Source organism: Macaca fascicularis, chromosome 8 (assembly GCF_037993035.2).
Source record: "Macaca fascicularis isolate 582-1 chromosome 8, T2T-MFA8v1.1".
Lineage (NCBI taxonomy): Eukaryota > Metazoa > Chordata > Mammalia > Primates > Cercopithecidae > Macaca > Macaca fascicularis.
In genome coordinates, this window is record NC_088382.1 from 34,402,535 (window position 1) to 34,414,337 (window position 11,803).

The following is an 11,803-nucleotide window of genomic DNA, read 5'->3' on the forward strand; positions in this document are numbered from 1 at the left end:
GCGGGGATCTGGGGCTCAGGCCTTCCTGCTACCCTGCTACCCGCCTACACATTTGTTCGTTTTCTTTCCACTCATTTTTCTCCCTTGCCCAGACTTCAGGTCTACCAGATACACTTCTTGATTTCTTTGGCCTTCAAAATTCAGTTCAATAAGGAAAATGTTAGCATTATTTTCATATAGGTCCTTGACATTTCTTGCTAAGGTTATCGTTAGATTTTTTTTTTTTTAATGGTGTAATCGTTCAGGCCTTCACTCAAATGTCATCTCTCTAGAGAAACCTTCCTTGACTACCATAACAAAAACGGTTCCAGTGCCACTACCGTCTATCCCAGCCCGTCCTCTCGTGTCCTGTGGTCCTGAGGTTCTGTGATAATGTTCTATAATTCTGTGCTGTCTGATATGGTAGCCACGAGCCACATGTATTCGTATAGTCACTATTGAGCACTATATAATGTGGCTAGTGCAATTGACACACTACAATTTTAGTTGAATGCAACTTAAATTAATTTACTTTGAAATAGCAACGTGTTTGGCTCACGCCTGTAATCCCAGCACTTTGGGAGGCCGATGCGGGTGGATTACCTGAGGTCAAGGGTTCAGGACCAGCCTGGCCAACATGGTGAAACCCCATCTCTACTAAAAATACAAAAATTAGCCGGGCATGGTGGCATGTGCCTGTAATCCCAGCTACTCGGAAGGCTGAGGCAGGAGAATCACTTGAACCTGGGGGGTGGAGGTTGCCGTGAGCTGAGATTGCGCCACTTCACTCCAGCCTGGGCAAAAGAGTGATACTCTGTCAAAAAAAAAAAAAAAAAAAAAAAAAAAAAAAAAAAAGAAAGAAAGAAGGAAGGAAGGAAGGAAGGAAAGAAAGGAAAGAAAGAGCCACAGGTGGCTGGTGGCTATTGTATTGGACAGCATAGCTCTGTTTCTCCCACTAGAATGTAATTTGATGAGGGTGGGGATTTGGACTTATTCACAGTCGAATACCTAGAATGGAATAGGTATTTTGAATGTTTGTGTCCCTCCCAAAATTTATGTTGAAACTTAATCCCCTATACAACAGTTGAAGAACCTTTTAGAAGGTAATTAGGCCATGAGGGCAGAGTCCTCATGGATGGGATTAGGGTCTTGTAACAGGACTTGAGTCCTCTTATAAGGAATGGCGAGTTCACCTTTCCTTCCCTTCTGCCATGTGAGGACACAGCATGTGTCCCCTCTGAAGGACACAGCAACAGGGCTCCATTTTGGAAGCAGAGAGCAGCCCTCACCAGACACTGAACCTACTGGCGCCTTGATCTTGGACCTCCAGCCTCCAGAACTATGAGAAATAAACTGTTGTTTATAAATTGCACAGTCTGTGGCAGCACAAACAGACTGAGACAAATTGGTTCTGGCACATAGTAGTAACTCAGTGATTTTTTCGTAGAGTGAGCAAATGTATGAATGAATGAATGAATACAATGCCATGCACAGTTTTCATGGGTCGTGAGTACAAATGAGAAAATACGATCCTGCTGCCATTGCAATGGTGTGAAAGCCCAGCACTTACTGGCAGGAACTCTGTCATTTTTTGCAATTCTCCTTCCCAAGTGTTTCCAGACTCCTGAGGAGTGCACATGTATGTTTAGGAATCAGTTCTCATCTGCTAGACCATGGGAAGGGAGTTGATAGCTGTTTAGTTGCTTCAAGTGCAGTCCTAGCTGACCCTGGAGGATCCAGGAACCTATGGGTGCCATCGCGGCCACCTTTGCACTATCCTGTGGGAAACTCTCTCCCATCCTTGGTGATGTCCTCCTGCAGTAACCTCAGTGAGAGAACTCCACTGATTCCCTAAACCAGCGGTCCCAACCTTCTTGGCACCAGGGACTGGTTTTGTGGGAGACAATTTTTCCACGGATCATGGGTGGGGAGGGGGGGATCGTTTTGGAAAAATTCAAGTGCGTTATAATACGTTTATTGTGTACCTTATTATTATTATTACACTGTAGTATAGAGTAATTATATAACATACCATAATGTCTAATCAGTGGGAGCTCTGAGCTTGTTTTCCTGCAACTAGACGATCCCATTTGAGGGTGATGGGAGACAGTGACAGATCATCAGGCATTAGATTCTCATAAGGAGCACGCAACCTAGATCCCTTGCATACGCAGTTCACAATAGGGTTCGTGCTCCTATAAGAATCTAAGGCTGCTGCTGATCTGACAGGAGGCGGAGCTCAAGTGGTAATGTGATGGATGGGGAGCTGCCGTAAATACAGTTGAAGCCGCTCACCTCTTGCTGTGCGGCTGGTTCCTAACAGGCCATGGACTGGTACTGGTCCATGGCCCGGAGGCTGGGGATGCCTGCCCTAGACGGTAGACTTCTCAAGGGAAGGGGAAAGAATGGGCCAAGGAACTGTCAGTCAAGAGGGCCCCCACTCAACGGAAACAGACCAGCCACTGGTATTACAGTGCAAGTTGAGGAAGCTGGTCTCAGAGCTGTTAGAGGAGACACCTGATAAGCAGATCACACCCGGGAAGACTCGGCCTCAAGATGGAGAGGAGGGAATGCGATGCTCCTGGTGGCAGCCGTAGGATCTCCTCCTGCACTGGAGGAGAGCTGCCTCCTAAGAACAGGAAAGTGAATCAGAGTGAGGTTGTCATTATAGCAAGATAAAGAAAGATGAGTGGCGGTTTGGGAATCTGGACAGAATTAGCATCTCCTTGCTTTAGGGTAGTGGCTTCTTTTCACTCTTGAACAAAACGCTGTCCTGAATAACTGCAGGACCAGGATAACAGGACTTATTGTTCAAACTCACCCTGTTGCAGCATTTTCCAGTTATCGGCATTTGTGTGTGTGTGTGTGTGTGTACCTGCATGTGCACAGATGTATACACACACAGACAAACACACTCCAGGCTTTGGGGAAATCATATTCGTAGATGCCTGTCTCTACCTTTTTTATGTTAAAGAGAATCCTGACTCTCACGTCGCGGACTTCATTCATTGTGTTGCTCACACTCAGGAAGAAACCCAGAATGCAATAAGGATAATTTGATGATTTGCAGGGAAAGAGAAAATTCATTGTTTTGGGGGGAAAGAGAAAATGTATTGATTTGTGGGGGAACAGACAGTAAGTGAATGTTTCCTGTTCTAGGACTGGCTTCGCCTTGTCAATAATTGATTTTGTTTTTGAGAGTACATTTCAAAGCCTTGAAAGCAGTATGCAATTAAGGATGATATTTTTGCCTGAAATGACTACTTTGCATCATATAGAAGGAAACAGTGTCTTTTCAAGGCAACAGAGGCAAGTCTAGGACCCAGAGCTTTAGAAGGCTCTGGGCTTCGGGCATGTGTCTGATGTGTTGAGAGTTGCAGGGAATGGGAGGGGTGTCCACTGTGGGCCAGTTTCTACCAGCCACTGAGAAGCTGGAATTTGTTCAATTCATTTATTAGAAGAACAGGAATTGGAATCAAAGTCTGTCTGTCAGTCCCTATGTGAGGGGTGTAATTGAAGTGACTTCTCTGCTCTCAACTGGAAATCTTCCTTTGACCTGTAGTGAGAAAATTCTATGGCTCCCTCTAGTCTAAAAAGGGTTTTGTTGTTGTTGTTGTTGTTGTTGTTGTCGTTTTAACTTTCCTCCCTACTCCCTTGTCCCCTAACCAACATAGGGAGCTCAGCCCACAGCCTCACAGACAGAATGAGAGCAATGCTTAATTCTTGTTCAATGAATCTCATGGCCTCCTCTAGTCTGCAAACTTGGATTCCAAGTGCCTTGAAGAGCCAGGTACAGTGGCTCTTGCCTGCAATCCCAACACTTTGAGAGGCTGAGGCAAGGGTGGATCACTTGAGGTCAGGAGTTCAAGACTAGCCTGGCCAACATGGCGAAACCCTAATTCTACAAAACATACAAAAATTAGCCAGTCGTGGTGGTGCATGCCTGAAATCCCAGATACTCCAGAGGCTGAGGGAGGAGAATCACTTGAACCTGGGAGGTGGAGGTTGCAATGAGTGGAGATTGCATTACTGTAATCCGCTCTGTCTCAAATAATAATAATAATATTTTTTAAAAGCGCCTTGAAGATAGAACTGCACTTCTGCAGAGAGCGCCCCCGAAGCTCAGGGTAAGTGCCATGCTGCTTACCATCCTAGAATGGAACCAGGTCACCCATCCCTAGGTGGGATAACAGAACTCCCAGGATAACCCCTGAGTTACGGGTGGACTTGTGTCTCCCCCCATTTCAGATCTTGAAGTCCTAGCCCCCAGTGCCTCAGGATGTAACTGTAGATTCTTGAAAGAGTGAATTAAGATGAGGTCATTACTAAAAGCCTAGACCTGACCACTTACACAATCTATGCATGCAGCAAAATTGCACATGTACTCCATCAATGTGTACAAATTAAATAAATAAAACCAGGTCATTACAGTGGGTCCTAATCCAGTACGACTAATGTTTTTGTGTTTTTGTTTTTGTTTTGAGATGGAGTCTCACTCTGTCGCCCAGGCTGGAGTGCAGTGACACAATCTCGGTTCACTGCAACCTCTGCCTCCTGGGTTCAAGTGATTCTCCTGCCTCAGCCTCCTGAGTAGCTGGGATTACAGGCACGTGCCACCACATTCAGCTAATTTTTTTTTTTTTTTGTATTTTTAATAGAGATAGGGTTTTACTGTGTTGCCCAGGCTGGTCTCGAACTCCTGACCTCAAGTGATTCACCTGCCTTAGCCTCCCAAAGTGCTGGGATTTCAAGTGTGAGCCCCTGTGCCCAGCCTGGTGTTCTTATTAGAGGAAGAGATTAGGACAGAGACAGAGACACAGAGGAAAGGCTGAGTGAGGATGCAGGGAGAAGACAGCCATCTGCAAGCCAAGGAGAGAGGCCTCAGAAGAAACCAACCCTACTGACATCCTTAGCTTGGGCTTCCAGCATCTGTGAGAAAATAAATGTCTGCTGTCTAAGTCACTCAGCCTGTGGTATTTCGTTGTGGTAGCCCTAACAGATGAATACACCCTGAGTCTCTCATTGTTCAAATCATCCTGTAAAACTGACTCAACAGGCTGTTTCTGAGCAGGATTTTCTGTTCATGTACTCATTAATTTTCCTTAAATGAAAAGTTGCAGATACAATATAAAAAATTAAAAGTTCAATTAGAAAAATGAGTTTCTATCATCATCCTACTCAGAATTAACCATGGTTTCAAATAGGGGTTTTGCTGGTGGTTTTTTGTTTTGTTTTGTTTTGTTTTGATACAAAGTTTTGCTCTTGTCTCTCAGGCTAGAGTGCAATGGGGTGATCTTGGCTCACTGCAATCTCCACCTCCCGGTTTCAAGTGATTCTCCCGCCTCAGCCTCCCGAGCAGCTGGGATTACAGGCAAGCACCACCACACGTGGCTAATTTTGTATTTTTAGCATAGGTGGGTTGATCTGCCCTCTTCAGCCTCCCAATTACAGGCAGCCTCACGATTACAGGCATGAGTCACTGCACCCGTTAGCTGTTTTGTTTTGAAATCAACTTTGAAAAATGTTTTGATATCTCATCATGTCCCCAACGCCATTTGTAATGGTCACACAGCATTCTGTTGTATGATGTACCATGCCTTATCCAACTCATGTCCTATTTTTGGATAGTTAGAATTTTTCTATTTCTTTTCACTATTATAAGCAATGCTGCAATGAACATCCTTTTAAATGCTTTTAAAAAACAAAAACCCGGGCCGGGCGCGGTGGCTCAAGCCTGTAATCCCAGCACTTTGGGAGGCCGAGACGGGCGGATCACGAGGTCAGGAGATCGAGACCATCCTGGCTAACACGGTGAAACCCCGTCTCTACTAAAAAAATACAAAAAACTAGCCGGGCGAGGTGGCGGGCGCCTGTAGTCCCAGCTACTCAGGAGGCTGAGACAGGAGAATGGCGTAAACCCGGGAGGCGGAGCTTGCAGTGAGCTGAGATCTGGCCACTGCATTCCAGCCTGGGCGACAGAGCAAGACTCTGTCTCAAAAAAAGAAAACAAAAAAAAAAAAACCCAAAAACCCTCTTGATATAAGTACCTGTTTATAGACTTGCAAGGTCAAGCCTTCCCATTTGAAGACTATTGAAATGTACTACCAAATTGTCCTCCAAAAAGTGGTCTTTTCTTCACCCTCATCAGTTTTGGGTGTTACCACCTTTTTGCATTTTGCCAAACTGAGGTAAAAAAGTGTCTCTTACTATTGTATGTAATTGAATTAAATTTATTTATTTATTTATTTATTTATTTATTTAGACAGGGTCTGGTTCTGTCCCCCAGGTAGGAGTGCAGTGGTGCAATCATAGCTCACTGCAGCCTTGAACTCCTGGGCTCCAGCAATCCTCCTGCCTGAGCCTCCCAAGTAGCTGGGACTCTAGGTGGGCCCAGCTAATTATTATTATTATTATTTTTTAAGGTACAAGATCTCACTACTTTGCCCAAGCTAATCGTGAACTCTGGAGCTCAAGCAATCCTTCCACCTCAGCCTCCTGAGTTGCTGGGATTACAGGTAGGAGCCACTGTGCCTGGTTACTGTATATTTCAAAACAATGAAAAGAGTGGAATTGGAAGTTCCTCACACAAAGAAATGATAAATGCTTGAGATAATGGTTATCCTAATTGCCCTGATTTGATCATTACAACTTTTATGCTTGTATCAAAATATCACGTGAATATTTATATTTATATTTTTTGAAATTATATTTATGTGAGATTTTGATATATTTTGTAATGATCATTGTACATATGTACATATTTATACATATGTACAAACCAAATAAACCATACATATTTATATGTATGCACATATGTACAAACCAAAGAAACTGGGATATGGCTATCACAGTTCTATTAAAAAATTGAGATGTTTTTCTTCTTTATTGATATTTCCTGCTTTTTTTTTGTTTTCAAAAATAATTTATCCTTGAGTCAGTTGTGATGATTTATACCTGTACAGAGATTACTAGTTTGATCAAAATCATTTCATTTATTATTAAAAATTATATAATGATATTTCTCCTAATTAAAAATTTTCCTTTAGCTCTGTGACTATATTCCATTTCTCATTCATCATATTTTCATTTCATTCCAGTTTTCCTTGGTTTGCCTTTTCTATGATTTGTGTCTTTTACTGTTCTTTTCAAAGAATAGCCTTGGTATTTATTTATCAATTCTATTTCTTTTTAATTTCACAATTAATTGTTTTCTGCTTTTACCATGACTAATTCCCACCACTGCTTTCATAGATTAATTTTGTGTTCTTTTTCTAGTTTCTTCAATTAATTTATTTATTTTCATTTTTTAAAAACTTAACAATAAAAATACTTAAAGTCCTAAATCTTTTTCTGAGTACTGTGGGATTCTTTCTGTGTACTTGGGCATGTAGTATGACTATTGCAATCGGTATAGATGGTATTACAGTTCTTACTCCCTCTTACATCCAGGGATTACTAAGGAGACTGATTTTAAATTTGCAAGAGGTTTGACTTCTAAAAGTGCTAGACTCGTTTTTGATGTCGAGTCTCATCCATTTCTTCTGTTTTTCTTTAGTAACTGAACTTGGGTTTTGTTGAAGGCAGCAAACTACCTAGCTAAAACTTCTCAACGCTTTCCTGCTAAAATTGCTCAAGTATTCCCTGCAGCTAGTTAGGGCATGTTACCTGGCTCTATCTAGAGAGACGGAGATGCAGGTCCTTGGAGACAGAGTCCCCTCTTAAAAAGGCAAAGAGTTACCAGCAGAAAACCCATTTTTGCCCTTTCCCCCTCCTCCTCACTGACATCCAAGTGTTACATCTGGAGGTACGAGAAAAGGAAAGCATAAGGATAAAATCTAACAGGCTAAGAATGACAGGGCAGAAAGACAGAAAGGATCTGTGTCCCCAATAGCATCATTGTACCAGCAAGACTGATGATGATGTAAGTCAAATGAATGCCCAGCTTCTGTTGGCTGTGTTTTTTGTTATTTGCAGCTGAATGCATTGCTAATGTACACATTACCTTCAGCCAGAGAATATGGCTTGCCAAAAGTCTACTTTTGTATATTAATCATGATACGCTGGCCGAATGGAGTGGCTCACAGCTGTAATCCCAGCATTTGGGGAGGCCGAGGAAGGCGGATCACTTGAGGTCAGGAGTTTGAGACCAGCTTGACCAACATGGCAAAACCCCATCTCTACTAAAAATACAAAAATTAGCTGGGCATGGTGGCTCCTGCCTTTAGTTCCCGCTACTCAGGAGGCTGAGGCAGGAGAATCTCCTGAACACAGGAGGAGGAGGTTGCAGTGAGCAGAGACTATGCCATTGCACTCCAGCCTGGGCAACAGAGTAAGACTCTGTCTCAAAAAAGAAAGGAAGGAAGAAAGAAAGGAAGGAAGGAAGAAAGGAAGGAAGGAAGGAAGGAAGAAAATCATGATATGCCAAGTGCTATAGCACCTAGACTGCAAAATGTACATCACAGCAGTCCAGTTCTCTGTTCTCTTTGTTTAGGCGTAGGCATGGAGCTTAATTTTGACCTATGAGACAATGTGGGAAGTCCACTGGGTTAGGAGTGCTTCTGGACAAGGTTTCTTTGCTTCTGAGAGAGGAATGCGAGGAAAAAGTCCGTCTTGGTGTGGATTTTGGTGTGGGGGGATGTATACAAAGCCTGTAGCTGTTGAAGCCATCTGGCAAACTTGAGGGGAGCAGCTGACTCTCTGAGCTGGTAGAATACAGAAATGGAAAGAATTTAGATCTTGATATGGTTGAGAGGCTGCCCTACCTTGGGACTTCTTTTTTTGTGTGTGAGTTAACAAGTTTCCTTATTGTTAAGTTGCTTTAGTGGGTCTGCTATTACTTGTAGCCAAAACATCTTATTTATTATGGCACCATCTACTTCATTCTCTCATTCTGCTATCCTTATTACAAGTATATTTACAAGCTCATTGTCATTCACATCATCATTTTCATCAGCACCAACAACAGCATTACCAGTAACATTTATTGGGTGTTTTTAAGTGCCAGACCCTGTTTTTCTCATTTAAATCTTACACTAATCCCTATTGCTCAGATACTACTCTTCTTAAAAATTATTTTTTTTTTTTTGGGTACAGGATCTTGCTCTGTTGCCCAGGCTGGAGTGCAGTGGTGTGATCATAGCTCACTGCAGCCTCAAACTCCTGGGCTCAAGTGGTCTTCCCGCTCCAGTCTCCCAAAGTGCTGGGATTACAGGTGTGACCACTACCCCCTGTCCTATTATTATTGATTCAAATTTACAGATGAGGAAAACAAGGCTTAGGAAGGCTACATAATTTCCTAGATTGCTTATTTAGCAAGCGGCAGAGCAGGATTCAAACCCAGACCTGAGTGACTCCTAGACTAGTCCATGCCACTGTGATATGGCCTTTCACATCTCTTCTTTCCTCCATCATCATGATCTCTTTCTCCTCTGAGTTCCAGGCAAGTTTCTCAAGTTGAACTGCCAATTTTCTACGGGATTTTCCTGTGATATCTAACTCTTTCATTTACTGCTTCCATTATATTTCCTATCACCTGCAATTTCGCTTATATCTAAAACCAATCGCTCCTATATCTAAGATGCAACATCCTTCTGAATTATAGTGATAATGCAATAGGGTATTTTGAAGGTTTCTGTATGTTTCCTGTAGAAAAGTTATCTCATAGGGGAATATATACTTCCATTTCCCAGTGGTCTACTTCTTTTAAGCCACAAGTATGGCACTTTCCCTTGTTAGTTTAATCTTATAGGTATATAATTTTCAGTATTTCCAGTGTTAGAATTTGAGATTCAGAGAGCTATGAGTCTCTGTTTTAATCTTTCAGTCCTAGGAAAAGGAGAAATAGGGCTGCCTGTCTTTTCTGTGGTTTTATTTTGCCAGTTTAATTTCTAGGTGACTGTGAGAAGCATCAAGAGAGCTGTAGCTCAAGGCAGTTGCATGGCCCAGAACTTCACAGCTGAGCCAAGTGACTTCTTTTCCATGTTTATTGTGGCAGCCAAGGTCAGCAGAGGCCATGCCTCTTGCTCTAAGTGCCTGGACCACCCCCATTAGGAGCCTCCCACAGCAACGACTCTACTTGGCCCATGATAGGTGAGGTTGGCACTGTGTGTCTCTCTTTGTACATTTTGTTTTCTAAGTTGCTTGTAGGGTCAAGCTTTGAGTCCTTGTTCCATCAGCTTAAGCTCCGGCCTCTCTGAATTGGAGGATTTTGTTTGTGTTTGATTAGAGCCTGTTGGCAGAAGCGAGTGCCAAAGGCAGACACAAAATGGAAAACTCTAATGTGGTGTCAAGTGTTTTCCAGATGTTGCTGATCCTCTTTCTTTTCCTTCTTTTTTTTTTTCTCTTTTTGGTTATTTTTGATCCCCTTCCTTTTCGCTTCCCAAAGGTTGACCTGTGCTGTCCTACAGGCAGTTCCAAGATTGGGTCTTCCTGTCCCTTGCCTCTCCTGCCCTCGGACTCCTACCGTGGGTCTTTTTTATAGAGACAGGGTCTCACTTTGTTTATTGTGTGTTTTTTTTGTTTGTTTTTTGAGACGGGGTCTGGCTCTGTCACCCAGGCTAGAGGGCAGTGGTGTGATCTTGGCTCACTGCAACCTCTGTCTCCTGGGTTCAAGCGATTCTTTTGCCTCAGCCTCCCGAGTAGCTGGGATTACAGGTGCAGGCCACCACGTCTGGCTAATTTTTATATTTTTAGTAGAGATGGGGTTTCGCCATGTTGGCCAGCTTGGTCTCAAACTCCCAACCTCAGGTGATCCACCCACCTCGGCCTCCCAAAGTGCTGGGATTACAGGTGTGAGCCACCGTGCCCGGCCAGGGGTCTCACTTTGTTTCCCAGCCTGGTCTCAAACTCGTGGCCTCAAGCAGTCCTCTCACCTTGGCCTCCCAAAGTGCTGGGATTACAGGCATGAGCCGCCAATGCCTGACCTACCCTGGGCCTTATATACTGCCTTCTTTATGATTCTTATTTGAGTAACACCCTGTCTTCCCTCACGAAATCCATACCCATTCCACAAGAAGAGATCTTTCCTGGTTCCTACCTGAGTACATCTTTCATGTCCCTGAGCCTACGGAAAAAGTATGTTTGCTTCTGCGGAAGTTTTCAGGCTGGAGTCCAGGGAAGGTGAACAATGATTCACTTGCAGTGTAGTTTTTCTGTGTGGAGAGCTGCTAGGCAATCAACAAATCAACTGTATATAAGGCAGGTTTTTTTTTCTTTTTTTGAGACGGAGTCTCACTCTGCCACCCAGGCTGGAGTGCAATGGCACGGTCTCGGCTCACTGCAACCTCCGCCTCCTGGGTTCAAGCAATTCTCCTGCCGCAGACTCCCGAGTAGCTGAGATTATAGGCATGTGCCACCACGCCCGGGTACTTTTTGTATTTTTAGTAGAGATGGGGTTTCGCCAAGTTGGTCAGGCTGGTCATGAACTCCGGACCTCAGGTGATCCGCCAGCTTTGGCCTCCCAAAGTGCTGGCATTACAGGCCTGAGCCACTGTGCCCAGTCTATAAGGCAATTTTTAAATAAACGTCACAGTCGAATCCTATATAAAGAAAAAATATTTCTCTTATTAGCAGGACTGTGGCTCTGCTCTCAAGAAGAATGGTCCTCTCTGTTGTGCTGAAGTGTATTGGGTCATTTCTTGCTCTGTGTGAATGCTAGGACTTCAGCTGGGCCTCAGATAATTTGAATTTTTACTTTACTATCAACAAACAGTGTTAAATATGTGGATACTGCTAAATATGATTAAATTCTTTTAATTTAATCCTGAAGATGGAAAGGTTTTTTTTTTATTTTTTTTCAAATTCCTCCCTTCACACAGTGTATCCC